This window comes from Piliocolobus tephrosceles, chromosome 13 (genome assembly GCF_002776525.5).
Source record: "Piliocolobus tephrosceles isolate RC106 chromosome 13, ASM277652v3, whole genome shotgun sequence".
Classification (NCBI taxonomy): Eukaryota; Metazoa; Chordata; class Mammalia; order Primates; family Cercopithecidae; genus Piliocolobus; species Piliocolobus tephrosceles.
This window is the reverse complement of record NC_045446.1, coordinates 104,192,091-104,205,354: the sequence shown is the minus strand read 5'-3', so window position 1 is coordinate 104,205,354 and position 13,264 is coordinate 104,192,091.

Sequence of the window (13,264 nt, the reverse complement as noted above, 5' to 3'; positions counted from 1 at the left end):
CCGGCACCTCCTTTCTTTATAAATTACCCAGTCTCTGGTATTTCTTTACAGCAGTGCACAAATGGCTTAATACAAAAAATTGGTACCAAGAGTGGGCCATTGCTATAAAGGAACCTAAAAACGTGGAAGCAGCTTTGGAACTGGGTAACAGGCAGAGGTTGGAAGAGTATGGAGGGCTCAGAAAAGACAGGAAGATGAAGGAAAGTTTGGAACTTCCTAGAGACTGGTTAAATTGTTGTAACCAAAATGCTGATAGTGATATGGACAGGGAAGGCCAGGCCTAGGAGATCTCAGATGGAAAGGAGGAACTTACTGAGAACTGGAGCAAAGGTCATGCATCTTATGCCTCAGCAAAGAGCTTAGCTGGATTGTGTCCATATCCTAGGGATATGTGGAAGTTTGAACATGAGAATGATAACCTAGAGTATCTGGTGGAAGAAATTTCTAAGCAGCAAAGTGTTCAAGAGGTGACATGGCTACTTCTAACAACCTATGCTCAGATGTGGGAGCAAAGAAATAAGTTGGAACTTCTATTTAAAAGGGAAACAGCATAAAACTCAGGAAAACCTGCACCCTGGCCATGTGGTAGAAAATAAAAGCAGCCTCGAGACACTGCTCCTTACATCCAACTGCTTGGGCTCCAGTCGCCACTCTACGGGGTGGAATGACATAGTTTGGATACATGTCCCCACCCAATCTCATGCTGAATTGTAATTCCCAATGTTGGAGGTGGGGCCTGGTGGGAGGTGATTTGAACATGGGGTGGGTTTCTCATGAATGGTTTATCACCATCCCCTTGATGCTGTTCTTGTGACAGTGAGTGAATTCTTGCAAGATCTTGTTGTTTAAAAATGTGTGGCACTGCCCACTCCCTTGCTCCTGCTCTGACTATGTGATGTGCCTGCTTCTCCTTCACCTTTCGCTGTGATTGTAAGTTTCCTGAGGCTTCCCAAGAGGCCAAGGAGATACCAGCATCACGCTTCCTATACATCACTTAGAATCATGAGCCAATTAAACCTCTTTATAAATTACCCAGTTTCAGGTATTTCTTTATAGCAATACAAGAACAACCTAATACACCTGGCATGGTGACACATGCCTTTAGTCCCAGGTACTCAAGAGGATAAGGCAGGAGGATCATTTGAGCCCAGGAGTTAAAGGCTGCAATAAGTCATGATCATGCCACTGCACTCCTGGTGACAGAGTGAGATTCTGTCTCTGGAGGGGAAGAAAAAGGAAAAAAGTCCTTCCCTACTTTCTCTTAGGAGAGGCCCCTGGTTCCTCATGTTAACTGTTACAGGAAGTTCATAAACCTAACACTGTTACAATTATGTTATTTGGGAACTTTATCTGATATACTTTATCACCATTCTATTAAACTAGACTTTAATTTACAGAATATATTCATTTTATACTTTTATAGTACTAGCATAGAGCCACGTAGTAACGTTGGTAGTACTGGTTAGTGGTCACCAAAGTATTGAGACTATCTCATGCCTGTAAACTGTCCTGTGTTTTATAAAGCACTTAAAAACATGCAATAGGTACCCAATGAATACTCACTGGTTAATAATGATATCTCTTCTCTTCCTGTTTTGTGAAACTTTATCTTGATAAATGTTGATATAAGGGTTTATTGCTGATAACTGAAAACTGCTGTTTACATCCCTCCAGTGGTCTGGGAAGGAATAAAGGATGACAGATCTTTTGGCTTTACCCTCTGTCACTGTAAAAATGCAGGATAAAAATAGTGTCCAAACTTGTAATCTTCAAAATCCACCTTGTACAAAATGGATACTCTAAAAGTTTTTATGAAATTTGAATTGCCTTTTTTCTCAGTTCCACAAAGAATTACTGAGTACTTAGTGTGTATGCAACACTATGCTAGAATACAACAATAAAAAATACATCTGTTAAACTGATATTTATGATACTGGAGACTATAGGTATTTAAGAATTTATGAACTTGGAGTTGTTTCTTTTACAGATAAGGAAATGCCTTTAACTTTTCCATCTATAAAATGGGTTATATGATGATTAAATAAAAACATATAGAACACCACATACATTATGTAGTAGGTGCTCATTTGCTTTGTTTCTTTAAGCAAATAGGAGATACAAGACAATATAAAGAAGATGGTGCCAATGCTTGAAAGAATTATAGAGTGCTATAGGAATAAAGTGAAAGGGGATTCATTTTGACTGAAGAGATACAAGAGGATGAAATTGGGTTAGCTCTTGAAAGAAGAGAACTATGACAACAATTGCTGTGGGTAACAATATCCCAGACCGATAGAATACCTTGGATGTAAGCAACTAGGATAATTGTGCCTTTAAGTGAAAGAGAAGAACAGGAAGAATAGGTAAGAGCTGATGAGTTCAGTTTTGGAAAGACTGAAGTTGTGTTTCCAGAGGGAGATCTGCAAGGGGATATCCAGAGAGCTGAAGCTATGGGAGGTAAAGCGATTACAAGTTGTCTAAAAAGTGCAGCTATAGACCCATCTTGACCTGGAGAATTTTATGTCTTGCAAACTAATTAGCACATAAAGCAGATCCTCAATTTAATTTGTGCATGTCGGCACATATAGAACAAATTGGTGAAGCAAGCCCGCCTAAAGTCTATTTCTTGGAAAAATAAGAAGTACCCTGGGAGAAAACTCAGCTAAAGGAAAAATCAGCCAGAAACAAAGAGCATGGTACAGCATGAAAGCTAAGTTGGACGGAGGGAGAGAATAATTCTGACAGCACAGCAACTATCATGTTGATTTGCCTCCTAGCCTAGTCCTGACTGGACTCATGTCTAAGGCCAATGGAGGACAGAGAGCTGCAGGTTTTCTAAAACGGCTTTTTCAATTAAAAGCATGTATAATAATGTATCACACAGCACTGATTGAGTTCTGTGGTAGCACAGTTTTTAAAACAGACAAAACTGAAGCAAGGCAGTAGCACGAATGGGGAACGGAGAGGGATGTTTCCTCTTCACTTTTGATATTTCCTTCCATATGGAAGAAGTGCCTCTAGCATAACATTCCTGGCCCCTTGCACCTGACTTCTCTTATTTCCCTGTAAAAAGGTGAAGTAAACATCAAGATTTGGGACAGAAATTAAACACAGGCAATCTAGCGCCCTCTTTATTTTTCTCACCACTCCTCACTAAAGGAAAAATCCAACTACAGCGTTGCTCACTTCACCGGAAGCCACACTGAAACAGTGGCATTGTGAGAATTCTAGTATACTTGCCAACCAAAGCAAAGACAGTGTCCTGACAGGCGGACTTTTTAGGAATCCTAGAAATGCTTGGGCAGGAGGCTTTGGGGAGAGCAGTTATCCTGTGTTATTCAGGTGGGGGACATCAGAGAGTTATTTCTGTCAGTGTGGTATCACACATTTGCACCCACATGCTATTGAGATTTAACCACCTCCCATAGTACCAACTTACCTGGTGATCTCTAGGTGTCTTGATAACAAGCTTGAATTGATTAGTAATTCTCATTGCAGCCAAATTCAGACAATTCTATCATTTTGAAGAGTCCAGTTTCAATTCCATGGGAAATTGTGACATCAAACTAGAGTAATCTAAATAATTATTGGACAAAAGGAGATAGGTGTGAATAAAGATTCATTCAGTGCGGGCCATGTATAATGATAATAAAAAAAAGACAATAGGCTTTGGAGACAAACAAAGCTGAATTCAAGCCCTATCTCAGCTACTTTATATCTGTATTTCCTTAAACAGGTTGACGCTTGCAAACTAATTAGCATATAAAGTAGATCCTCAATTTAATGTGTACATATTGGTGAAAAATATAGAACAAATTGGTGAAAAAGCCCGCCTAAAGTCTATTTCTTGGAAAAGAAGTGCCTGGGAGAAAACTCAGCTAAAGGGAAAAGCAGCCAGAAACAAACACTGAAATCTTTTTGAGATTCATTTTCCTCCTTTTAAAAATAGTTAAAGCACTACTTCATTTGAAGAATGATTGTAAAAGTTTGAGATAATATTTGTGATGGCAGCATGATGCCTGGCACATTGTAGGTCCTTAATAAGAAGTATAAATAAATCACTTATTATTATTTAATAAGCCCACTCCACTGAACAATTATAAATACCGATCACTTCTCATCTTGTAGCCAACATTTGAGAAAACAGACTGTGACAGAGACTTGATAATTGCCTATCAAATACACCTCTTTCTTCGTTAATAACATATTTTTGGTGTTTATCTGGGCACTTTGACACCCTTGTGGCTGGGTATGGTCATGTGACTAAGTTCTAGCCTATGAAATTATGGGATTTCCAGAAAGTTTCTTAAAAGGAGTTGATTAAGCTGAGAAAATGTTCCCGTGGCCAGGTTCTTTTACCTGTAATCCCAGTACTTTGGGAGGCCTAGGTGAGAGGATCACTTGAGCTCAGGTGTTTGAGACCAGCCTGGGCAACATAGCAAAACCCCATCTCTAAGAAGAAGAGAAAGTAAGCGCTACTTTACCCTTCCTGATATCTGGAATTTTGGCTTGGCACTGATGCCCCAGTGTCTATCTTGAAACATGATGTGATTTTGAGAATGAAACTAGTGGTGAGGACAGTGGAGGACAGTGAAGCAGAAAAGAACCACCTAAATCTCTTGATGGTGGCTCAGGGGAGCTTTCATTCTAAGTGGAAACTTGGGTCATATAAAAGAAAATCCCTAGTAGATTAAGCCACTGTGTTTACTGCCTAACCCAATTTCTAACTCATACAGAACTCACTTTGGAGAGTGCCTATATCTAAATGGTGAGTAAGGAAAAGAACTCAGAAAAGGAAACAAATAGCTGTTGGTAAGAATGGGAGGGAGAGATTCAAGAAAATGCAGCATTACAAAATTAAAGGAAGAGGAAGTTTGAATGAAGATGTGAAGGCACTGGTATCAGACTCAGGATGAGGTCTCAAAAGATGTCATTGTATTTCTCACTAGAAGCAAAATTCTACTGCAGCTTGAGAAACAGCAGAATTGCAAGTTGATAAAACACAGGAAATAGACGTTCTCTCTTGATATCTTGGAGAGAATGAAAGAAAAGTAGTAAAGGAACAAACTTTGCTAAGAGTAAAGAGTATATTGCAGCCAAAAGAAAAAGCTCAAGAAATGAAAGAGGTGGAGAGAGGAATAAAACTTAGAAAGGGATATATGCAAAAGATTCTGGAAGAACAAAACCGTAGGCACAGATGCACAGCTATTGGACAAGCCTTAGAATTATCATTTTAATAAAGGAATCTTCTCCTTTGAATGAACAGGTTTTTTTTTAATAATTATGTTTCACTGACAAAATTTTTTCAGATGTAAGTGCTGACAACAGTAATTTTATTTCTACCTGGTAAATTAAGTACCATCTTCAAATACTTGCTTTACATTTTAAATAAGCATAACAACACTCAATATTTAATATTGAACAGGGAAAGATTTTACAACAAAAGTCTTCATATGGAAACGCAGTTGTTGGGGGAACTACATAATTAGCTTAAATGGGTCTTCTATTTTTTTACAATTGTAATTGACAAAGAATAGACTGAGAGTAAACTAATGTAGCAGAAGCATGTTCAGGAAATCAAATGCTCTTCAGAGCTTATCATGTACCTCTAAATTTCAGTCCCCATTTTGTGCCACAACTGAAGTTTTTAATAATATATTTTTGTTTCATCTAATTGCATTTTGTTTTACAAAAATTATAAAGGTGATAACGCTAAACTTAGGCATCCCCAAAAATGCAGACTCTACAAACTCCTCAGTCCTATTTCATTCCAGGAATTTATTGTCTCTATTTTGCTTCCTATAAAATCAATAAGACAAATTATATGAATGTATTAATTTATTGCATCTACACCCAAAATATGTTTATCTATTATGTATACATAAAAAATAAATTTTTAAAGCAATAAGAAATATGTACTTCACTTTAGAAAACACTTTGATTACTAATCCTACACAGGAGGACAGCTCCCATTTCCTGTCTTCTAATTCAACACTGACCTCAAAGTGGCCTATTAATAATTTTATTCCAAGGGGAAAAAATAGAGAATAAAAAACGACAGTCATAAAAAAGGTGTTTTGTTTTTGTTTTTGTTTTTTTTTGCCACATATAAACAGTTGTTTCCAAAGCAAAACATTTCATGGGGGTTAGAGAGAGAGAATATGTGATACCTCAGTGTTTCACCGTGGGTTTAGGAGTCAGAAAGATCTACGTTCAAATTCTGACTCTACGGATCACTGCATGACCTTCGACTAGTAATAAAACCTATCTAAATTGCTTTTTCCTCCATTTATGATTTTTTTTAAAAAAAAACTATCCCCTACTTTTTGAAGTTACTGTGAAGATTACATCAGTTCATGTGTTAGCCACATCTTATAAATGAATGAAATTATTTATAATTATAATTAAATAATAAATGAAAACTATTTTATTATATTTGCTTCTCTCTCAGAAATACATGTTGGCAGATATTTGAGAATTTTTTTAAATAGATACTCCTTTTTCTCCTGTTTAGATTCTTAAAATTCTCCAAGGGCGTAGCAACAGAGAACAGGACATTTTGCAATTCAAAAACTGCTATGCTTCCTCCTTTTTTTTTTATTTCTTGGAATTATGTTTATGTTTCTGAAAAAGTTGAGTGAGACAGGAAACAGAACAATACATATATTCAAGAACTTCTTGGCACTGGACCACTCCTAACCTGCTTAATTTTTTTTTAGGTTAGTTGTTTTTAAGAGCTGCTCAAAAACTGATCACCTATTTATTTCTTTAGGAAAGAAAATGTGAACGTTCTGTGGTAGATAACCAAGTGGTTGATTAGAATACAATTATTTCTCTTCACTGTAGTCAAAATGTGGAAACAACCCAAAGCGTCCAGCAACAGATGAATGGATAAACAAAATGTGGTGTACACATGCAGTGGAATGTTATTTAGTCATAAAACGAAATGAAGCTCTGATACATGTCACAATATGGATGGCCCTTGAAAACATTGTGCTAAGTGAAATAAGCAAGACATAGAAAGACAAATATAATCACTGTCACTTAACAATGGGGATACATTCTGACAAATGTGTCCTTAGGCGATTTCATTATTGTTCAAACATCATAGAGTGTACTTACACAAACCTAGATGGTAGAACCTACTACATGCCTGGGCGATATGGTATAGCCTATTACTCCTAGGCTACAAACCTGTACAGCAGGTGACTGTACTGAATACCGTAGGCAGTTGTAACAGAATCGTATTTGTGTATTTAAATATATCTAAACAGAAACGGTACAATAAAATATGGTATTATAATCTTATGGAACTATCATGATATATGCAGTCAGTCATTGCCTGAAATGTTATTTTGTTCATGACTGCATTGTATTATTTCACTCATACAAAATAACTGGAATAGACAAATTCATGGAGACAGAAAGTAGATTAGAGGTTACCATACTTAGCGGGTACACAGTTTGGGGTGATGAAAAAGTTTTAGGATGATAGTTGCACAACTTTGTAAATGCATTAAATGTTCCTAAATTGTACACCTTAACATGGTTAAAATGGCCAATTTTATGTTACATATATTTTAACCCAATGAAAATTTTTAATAGAATTATTTCAAAATGAAAATGGATTAAAAATTTTAATTTAAGACTTACAGATCATCAAATTTGGGATCACCTTCTTAATATATAAACTAGAAGATATTAAATTCACACTCAAGCTATATTGCCAGTTCTTCCTGTATTACTTTGAGGCTTCACACAATCACAGTCAAAATCATAATTGAATTTTTCTTCAAACTTGAAAAGTAGTGTCTTAATCCAATTTTGAGCTCTGAAAAATTAGATAGATAAAAGCATTTGTTTATAGTGTTGGAGAAATTGACTAGGGAAATAATTGGTTCAACTAGAAGTCATACAAATTACTAAAATAAATTTTAGATGGATTAAACCGTTAAATATAATAACAAAGTTATGAAAAATCTTGCAAACATAGGACTGAATTTTCTTGGGGGGTAGGAAAGGAATGTATAAATTTCAAAAGAGCAGAAGGAGAAGAGGGGTGGAGCAAAATGGCCAAAAAGAAGGCTCTACCAATCATCCCCACCCCCCATAGGAGCACCAAATGTAACAATTGTCTACACAGAAAGAGTACCTCCATAAGAACCAAAAATCAGGTGAGCACTCGAAGTACCTGCTTTTAACCTGGTGTTGCTGCAAGAGGCACTAAAGATGATAGGAAAGATAGTTTCGAATTTCCAGCAGCATACCTCCCCCATCCCCAACAACCACGTGGTGCAGAGAGAGAATCCATGGCTTGGGAGAGCCAGAGCACAGAGATTGTGAGACTTTCACTTAACTCAGTGACGCCCAGTCACAGCAGAAAGCAAAACTGGGCTGGGCTTAGCTGACACAAGCCCACGGAGGGAGTATTTAGACAAGCCTTAGCCAGGAATCGCCCTTCCCAACAGCCCATTTCAGTGGTCAGTACTTGAGTTCTGGCAAGCCATGCCACGTGGGCTAACATGCTCTGGGCCCTTACTAAACATGAAAGGCAGTTCAGGCCACAAGGAATGCAAGTCTTAGGCAAGTCCTAGTGCTGAGCTGGGCTCAGAGTCAGTGGCCTTCAGAGTCATGCAACCTACTGAGACATAAGCCAGGGCAGGTAAGGGAGTGTTTGCACCACCTCTCCCCCAGCCCCAGGCAGCACAGATCGCAGGTCCAAAAGAGACCCCTTCCCTATGCTTGAGGAGAGAAGGGGGAAGAGAGAGGAACAGTAGAGAACTTTGCCTTGAGTCTTGGATACCAGCTTAGTCACAGTATGGTAGGGCGCCAGTCAGAGTCACAAGGCCCCCATTCCAGGCCCTAGCTCCCAGAAGACATTTCTAAGCATACTCTAGGCCCAGAAGGAACCTACTGCCTTGAAAGGAAGCAGGCAGTTCAGGCAGGGCGCATCACCTATTGACTAATGAGGCCTTGGGCCCTAAATAACCAGCAGTGACACATGGACATTACACCACGGGCCTTGGGTGACACTCTGAGACATGCTAGCTTTAGTACATGGATCATTCTCAAGCATAGACCAGATGTTAAGCCACAAAACAAGTACTAGAACTTTCAAAAAAATGAAATTATATCAAGCATCTTCTCTGACCACAATGGAATAAAACTAGAAATTAATAAAAGAGGAATTTTGGAAACTATACAAACACACAGAAATTGAATAATATGCTCTTGAATGGCCAGTGGGTCAAAGAAGGCATTAAAAAGGAAATTGAAAAATTTATTGAAACAAATGATAATAGAAACACAAAAAACCAAAGACCTATACAATACAGTGAAAGCAATATCAACAGGGAAGTCTATAGTTATACATGCCTAAATCAAAAAGGAAAAAAGCACTCAAATAAGCAGCCTAACAATGCATTTTACAAAGCTAGAAAAGCAAGAGCAAACCAAACCTCCCAGTAAGAGAAGAAATAAAATAATAAAAATCAGAGCAGAAATAAATGAAATGGAAATTAAAAAAAAAAAAAGATCAATGAAACAAAAAGTTGTTTTTTCGAGTACATAAACAAATTGACAAATCATTAGTGAGACCAACTAATAAAAAAGGAGAGAAGACTCAAATACATAGAATCAGAGATGAAAAAGGACATTACAATTGATACCACAGACACTCAAAGGATCATTAGTGGCTACTACAAGAAACTAGAAGCCAAAAAGTGGAAAATCTAGATGAAATGGCTAAATTGCTAGACACATACAATCTGCCGAGATTGAACCATAAAGAAATCCAAAAGCTGAATAGACCGATACCAAGTAATGAGATCAAAGCTGTAATAAAAAGTCTCCCTCTTGTAGAGAGCCGAAAATGACAACAAAAAGGCTCCCAGCAAAGAAAGAATGAGTAAGATTTAATATTTGCTAGCAAAATAGGGTGACTGTAGTCAAAAATAATTTAATTGTACATTTTAAAATAACGAAAAAGAGTATAACTGAATTGTTTGTAACACAAAGGATAAATCTTTGATGTGATGCATACTGCATTTACCCTGACGTAATTATAATGCATTGCACACCTGTATCCAAATAGCTCATGTATATACATATATACACCCAAAAATATATACTTTTACTATGTACCCACAAAAATTAAGAATAAATAAAAGAGAAAATGAAACCACACAAGAAAACAAGCTTAACTTTCACCCCTCTATCTCCATGCGCACACAACATGGACATTTATTATTTATTTTAAGACTTCAAAAAGCACTGGAAACAAAATTAACTAGGGAAAATATTTATAAGAAACATTTCAAACAATGGTCTGGTATTCTTAAATATGAAGAGCTTTTGAGGATCAATAAGAGGAATGTAAAATTCTAATAAGGAAATGGACGAAGGATGGGAACACAGAATTCATGAAGGAATATAATTGGTACCTAGAAGCAAAAATATCCAATCTCATTAATAATAAAAGAAATTTTAAAATAGTTATCACTGATTAAAATACTAATAGACTTTAAAAACTAGACAAACTGATTATAAATAGGGCCACGCACAGTGGCTCATGCCTATAATCCCAGCACTTTGGAAGACTGAGGCAAGCAGATCACTTGAGGTCAGGAGTTCGAGACTAGCCTGGCCAACATGGTGAAACCCTGCCTCTACTAAAAATACAAAAAAAAATTAGCTGGGCTTGGTGGCACATGTCTGTAATCCCAGCTACTTAGGAGGCTGAGGCTGGAGAATTTCTTGAATCTGGGAGGCGGAGGTTGCAGTGAGCCGAGATCATGCCATTGCACTCCAGCCTGGGCGATAGAGCAAGATTCAGTCTCAAAAAAGAAAAAGAAAATAAAAATAAACATGTAATAATTAGCAAAATTCTGAAAAAGAAGAGTGATGGCATATGGCATGGGTGTGGGGGAAGTCCTCCAATAATTAGGTTCTAGGCAATAAACAGTCAAACATTTACACATAAAGTCCAGAAATAGACCTAATACAATGGGGGAATTTAGATACGGTAATGACAACCACTTCATATAAGTGGGATGTCTTAGTCCATTTGTAGCTCCTATTTATAATAAAATACTTGAAATTGGGTAATTTACAACAAACAAAAATATATTGACTCTCAATTCTGGAGGCTGGGGAAGTCTGAGATTAAGGTGCCTAGAGGTTCAGTTTCTGGTAACGCCATTTTCTTCTTCCAAGATGGCACCTTACTTGCTTCATCCTCCAGAAGGGAAAAAGGCTGTATTCTCACATTGCAGAAGGTAAAAGAGCCAAGAGAGACAACCCACTTTTAAAAGCTCTTTTGTTAAGACATTAAACCCACCCATGAGAGTGGAGCCCTGATGGCCTAATCATCTCTTAAGACCCGACCTCCCAATCCCGTTACATTGACAATTACATTTTAACATGAGTTTTGGAGTGGACAAACATTCCCCAAAAGTAGCATGGGGAAGAGATGGATTAATAATAAATTTTATTAGCAATTGGGTAGCTATCTGGAAAAAAATCTTAAATGGCTCCTGACTTCACAATTTACGCCAAAATAAAGTCTAAATGGATTAAGCATCTAAATGGAAAAAATTAAAAATAAAATTCCTAGAAGAAAACAATAGCAACTGGTTTTTGTTTGTTTGTTTGTTTTTTGTTTTTCCAGAATCCAGGTGGTGTGGCAGATTGAATTTTTTATTTACTTATTTTTTATTTTTTATTTTTTGAGACAGAGTTTCACTCTTATTGCCCAGACTGGAGTGCAATGGCGTGATCTTGGCTCACCACACCTTCCGCCTTCCGGGTTCAAGCAATTCTCCTGCGTCAGCCTCCCAAGTAGCTGGAACTAAAGGCATGCGCCACCACGTCCGGCTAATTTTGTATTTTTAGTAGAAACGGGGTTTCTCCATGTTGGTCAGGCTGGTCTCAAACTCCTGAGCTCAAGTGGCCCACCCGCCTCGGCCTCCCAAAGTGCTGGGATTACAGGTGTCAGCCACCGCGCCCAGCCAGCAGATTGAATTTTTAAAAGATGATCAAAACAATAGCTACTGTCCCCCACACTCTTCTCTTACAATCTGACTGAAATTCCTCTCACTGAGTAGTAGGCTTTGTGCCCCCTCACCTTGAAAATAGACGATTGTGACTGTTTTGACCAATAGAGTACATCAGAAGTGACTTCTCAGGCTAGATCATAAAATACCCTATTTTTCCACCTGGCTGTCTTGGGATGCTCACTCTTGGAACCCAGACACCATGCTGTGAGGAAGCCCAAGGAGGCCCACATGGAGAGGAACCAAAGTGCTCAGCCCACAGCCCTTTCTAGCACCCAGACAATAACCAGCCCCAACTTGATAGCCATGTGAGTAAGCCAAATTGAAAGTGGATCTTTCAGCCCCCATTTAAGTCACCTCAGTGATGCTAAGTGGAGCAGAGAAGAGCCATCCCTGTTGAATCTGGCCAAATGATTGTTTTTGTTAGCCACTGAGATTTAGGGTGGTTTGTTGAAAAGTAACAGATAACTAGAACGAATGAATTTTTACCTTCACTGCTAGAAACTGGGTCACTTGCTTGTTTCTTAGGCAAAGAAATATTAATGTTTTTAAGGAAACTTATTATTATTTGTTTTTGGAAAACAAAGTATATTGTACACTAATATCGAAGGTAAAGCAAAGCAATAAGACACATAAAATGATAATCTGCAAATTTCCTGAAAAATATTCTTTATCAGATGCATAAAAATTGCATTCAAACAATAACAACTCAAGACCTCTGGGTTATATTAAGTGCAAAAAGCACCATGTGAAAAAAAAAAATAGAGTACATGAAAATATATTTGATAAAGGAACAGTAGAAAGACACAAACTAAGAAAATGATTCCTTATTGGAAACTGGTAGGAAATGAGCTGACAGGAACAGGATTGAGTGGAATACTTCACAATATACACTTTTTAATATTGTTTTGATTTTTGAACCGTGCAAATGTATTATCTATTCTAAGAAATAGATTGTTAAAGCAACACAAATAAATACATTTTAAAATGGTATATCAACAGAGTTTTGTGTTTCAAAAGTCAGTATTAAGATCAATATAACAATGACTGTTCAATTTGGCTTTTCATTTACTGAGAATATAAACTACATATAACTGTAATTGTTGCATAACTAGTTATACCCTTGGCATCTTTGCTATTATCATTTACAGAGGGGAAATTACCAAAATAATAAAAACTAAACAATTTCTTATTTTAAGCATAAAACATAA